This window comes from Callithrix jacchus, chromosome 7, assembly GCF_049354715.1.
Source record: "Callithrix jacchus isolate 240 chromosome 7, calJac240_pri, whole genome shotgun sequence".
NCBI classification, from domain to species: Eukaryota; Metazoa; Chordata; class Mammalia; order Primates; family Cebidae; genus Callithrix; species Callithrix jacchus.
In genome coordinates, this window is record NC_133508.1 from 139,992,347 (window position 1) to 139,997,011 (window position 4,665).

At 33.2% G+C, this 4,665-nt stretch overlaps 1 long non-coding RNA gene across 1 annotated transcript; it reads right to left on the bottom strand.

Annotated features, from left to right (window-relative positions):
* Nucleotides 1–1,041: 1,041 nt before the first annotated feature.
* On the bottom strand, nt 1,042–4,361 carry LOC144577109 (uncharacterized). Its single transcript, XR_013520401.1, has 3 exons — nt 4,262–4,361; nt 3,496–3,690; nt 1,042–1,791 (listed from the first exon to the last, which is right to left on the bottom strand). It is a non-coding gene; the product is annotated as an uncharacterized LOC144577109 (long non-coding RNA).
* Nucleotides 4,362–4,665: the final 304 nt, after the last annotated feature.

Below are 4,665 nucleotides of genomic sequence, written 5' to 3' on the forward strand. Positions count from 1 at the left end.
AAACTAACATTATTTGCAAAGGCAGTCTAATAAAACCAAAAGTTATAATGGGAGGCTGACAGTATTATAAGAAGAATGCTGTGGGAACAGAGAGGAGAGACAGAATACCTATGTTTGTTAGGAAAACCTTTGCCATAAGGGATGATGATTGAATTGGGTTTTAATAAACAAGAAATTTTGTCAGATTTATAAAAAAGAGAAACATGATTTTACTTTCCAGTGTATTTTCTACAATGAAAGAGACATGTTTGTTTTGTTGTTTTCTTTCTGTGTTTGATTTTTGTCACAGAATCCTGAAAATCTGTATACCCTCAACCCCCAAAAAACACACGTTGTATCCTGATAGTTTTAACATTCATTCAAAGTTTAATATTTATTCTGAATGTAAGAAGGTAGATGGAGAATTTTAAGAAAATATTCTGACTATCCTTTCACTTGATGGCTGTTTTTCTGGCCTGCTTCTTCCAGTACAATGTGGATCTTGGATGCTGACCTCCTACTGGCAACTTGCATTGTCTCTACGTCTATCCGAAAGTTTTGATTTAGACTTAATACAACATGACATTTTCAAATAATTATAATAGCATAAAATTAGATAATTCATATAAAACCCTCACCACAGTTCTTTGCACGTAATAGTTATCAATCTGCAAAATAATCTGTTAGATAAAGAAATTTTAAAGCGGGAAATAGGGAAGAAATTATAGTTTGAAATTTTAGTTTTTGAATTCAAAATTAAATACTGAAGCACAGAGTTCCTGGTTTGTTGAATATGTATAATTTAAGGTTCAGTAAATACAAAATTTTCCTCAGGATGGCTGCATCTGTTTTCATAAACTTTTCTCTTCTAGATTCCAAGGACCTTTATTAAAATTTGGAACATAATTTTAAGTTTAAATGTTAAGACTTGGAAATGATTTACCTTATGTTTCATGTCTTTTCAAACATTTCTCAGTAGATGTATTTCCACTTATATCCCCTGAAAATAAAATCAGATTATCATAAATACAATTATTCTTGTACTATTTATTTTAGCTCCCTCTTGTTTCTCAATTTCTGTTACTTTAAGCTTTGTTATATCATTTCTCTAAGCATCTTGTTTTCTGATCAGGTACTATTTATGCTGTGTATTGAGGGGAGCTGTTAATTGTAGCAGTCTTCTCCAGAGGATTGGGAAAAAGAAGAGTATGTGTATTACTGAAACGGAGGGAAAAACATTGATAAATGTTTTACTTAAACTCTTTCATTTTTGGTCTTAAGTTCTCACTAAGGAGACTATGTACAAAACAGCTCATGGAGTTCTTGATTTTAGAGTGTACTATGTATTGTGTGCTGAGAAATTATTCTTGTACTAAAGAGTATTCTAAGATGAATTCCACCTTCACTAAAAGTTTCATGTATTTACAACTGAATTACAACAAAATACCTGTAGATGGGAAATAGAATAAATGGATTTACAGTGGTTTCATCCTACGTGTGATGTCTTGAAGTGTTGCAGCCACCCTATGTCCAAGAAGGGGGGCATTACTAGCAAGTTGAAAACTTCAAAATAAATTTATGCTTAATATATAAGTGTTCGTCTATTTGCCTCTGATTTTTTTTCATCAACTATTACAAGGTATAACTCTAAATGTGCTAGTTCTCTTGCTTTTGTTGATTTCTTTCCCTGTTGTCCATCCTGGTGGAAATGAACATTTGTTCCAGTTTTCGTCAACTTTGAAATGCATCTTTTCTGCAGTCTCCAATGTCCTGTTCATTAGCTACTGATTTTATAGTTTTGATTTCTTGATTCTGTCATAAGAAATAATGTCAGAAAAAATTATAGAAATTGTTTAGTAAAGGAGGGAAGACTATTAATATATAAACATTTACATTGTAGTTTACATTTTTAAAACTCAAATTTATTCAGTTTTCTTATTTTTAGACCCAAAAATCTAAGCAATTTCTTCAATTATAGCCTGGTAAAGATTAGGTTGACCATTTCATCTTAGGCTGTCAGAATGGCAAATGTCAAGTTTTCATGAACCTAGGTGTGAAACAGGGCACTATATTAGCATACCTGTGATGTAGAATAGAATCTAACAGCTATCTACTAGATGATGAGAGAACCAGAAGAAATTTTTCATTTGATGCAAATGATATATCTGAATAGATCTTTCTATTATTAATATTATTAAACATGGAAGAAAAAAATTTTCATTTTTAGCCTATGGAAAAATTCTACAATGATTAAAATGGATGTTATATCATTCAAGGATAAGATAAAAGGAGGCTTTGAAAAAAGAATAAATGTTAGAATATATCTGTCTGTGTTTTCATATAATTGAATATAACTTGGATCCAATGTAACAGATGAAATGTGGAATAAGACAAAGACATATGACAAATATTCTGGCTGAGAATAGGATCGAAATAAAATGGAGATGGATGAGATAGGAAAAATACTGAAATTAAATTAAATGTAGTAGAGGGGAAAATGTCTGATACTTTAGGAAAAGGAAATAACAGTGTTGATACTATGGAAAGTGATGTGAAGAAAAACAAATATGTCCCAGAACAGGAAGGATGGGGCGAATTGATGAAAATAACAAGCACAACAGATATATACGGAACATCAAAAACAGAAATACACCTAGAGAATTGGTGCTCTCTAGAGAGACCTTGGAGACTCATGGAATGGAAGCTATAGTAACAAGTACAACAGAAAGAAAGTCAAAGAATGTAACATGTCTGCAGATAAAGGCTTCAACATGGTTCCAGTGAAGATGTATATAAGCAGACTAACGTCTAGGAAAATTACTATTACATTATTAAATTATGTTACTATGTTTCAAGAATAAGAAAATAATTTTATGAAAATACAAGCAATACGTTTTTAAAAGGAAAACAGGAAATGATGTAATATGCACAAAACAAAAAAAAATTAGGGCATTTTAAAATAAAAAATTCTCACCTATAGCACTGGAGATACTGCAAAAATAAGCCATCAATACAGTTTTGAGGAAAACATATGTGACCCCTGACTATTCTCAAATAAATACCGAGAATAAAAGAGTATTTAAACTTATTATCCTTCTATTCAACTTAAACAAAATATTTTGAAAAGCCCTGAAGATGATAATTTAAGAGCTCAAATGAGGCAAATTAGTATAAGACATTTGTTTTCAGATAGATTGAAGTCATTTAAAAATATAATTAAAATACTATGTGTATTCCAAAACACAATACGAAGGTCCCTTACACCTATTATTGTTATTGTTATGTATTTTCCCCAATATTACACTTGAACTGAACCCTGATGTCCCCTGAAAACACTGTCTTGCCTACCGGTGTGCCCTCTGGTGAAGGCTCTTCTTTCCCAATAGAAAGAAATCCCATTATCATTTAGAAATTGGTATATTTCTTTTATTTTACGAATACCTCCTAACCCATTGCTCTTGAAATTGCATATAATACTCAAACAATATGTTATGATATTCCCAGATAACAAGTTACCTTTTTTTGAAGACAGTGGCATCTGCTTAAGTATTGTCTTTAATTCAATTCTTGCTGTTATCTGCATGGCTTTATAGTCTATAGAGATAACTAAGAAACTTTCATAGTTTCTGAAATGTTTGGCTTCTTCATCTAGAAAAGTCTTTATCAACACTTTTGTTCATAAAATGAAACATACATATTCTCGCTCGTAGGCTGGTGATAAAAAATGAGAACACATGGACACAGGGAAGGGAGTACTACACACTGGGGTCTACTGGGGGGACTAGGGGAGGGACAGCGGGGGGGGGGAAGAGGGGGGAGGGATAGCCTGGGGAGAAATGCCAAATGTGGGTGAAGAAGAAGATGGCAGCAAAACACACTGCCATGTGTGTACCTATGCAACTATCTTGTATGATCTGCACATGTACCCCAAAACCTAGAATGCAATTAAAAAAAAAACTGTCTACTCTTAAACCAAATTGACTTACAATTTTATACCCTGCAGATGTACAAAATTTTGATAAGAACGTAAAGCAACAAGAAATCTCGTGGAGTTAGAGAAAGAATGAAAGGATTCAACGATTTCACACTATTTTTTTGAATGTGAATCTGGGGCAACCCTATCCTAAGTATATACAGCGGAGAAAAGTTTTTACATGTGACACAAAATCTATAGTTGTATTACTTCTTTTTCGTAACAAATATCCTGGAAACAACCTAATAGTCTATCACTGGAAGATGGCTAAATGTGTTATGGGATTATGTCGGACAACTGCCTGTTTACCTTTAAGATAATTATCCACAATTTCTCACTTCTTTTCTGTAATACATTGTATGGCCTCTTAGTATGTTTAGCAAATAAGGAGGACTGGTGGATGATTTTAGGACACAAAGAAGCCTCTAAGCCAAAATATTTCTTCTTCTCCTGCTTCCTGTGGTATCCAGTGGCAACCTTTGTTCCGTGGCTGAAGCTCTCTTTGCTTTCAGCTCCTCAAGGCAGTCTCCAATAAGGCTCTAGGGCTGATCATATTATTATCTCTTCCTGATTAGCCCCCTGACCTTGAAGGTGATAGTGGCTTTGGTAAGCCCTTAAACATATTGTGTGGATTGTAAATGACTACACTCGTTATGAACCTTCACAAAATCTCTTACGTTAATGTTAGAAAATTGGGATGGAGGCCAGGCGCG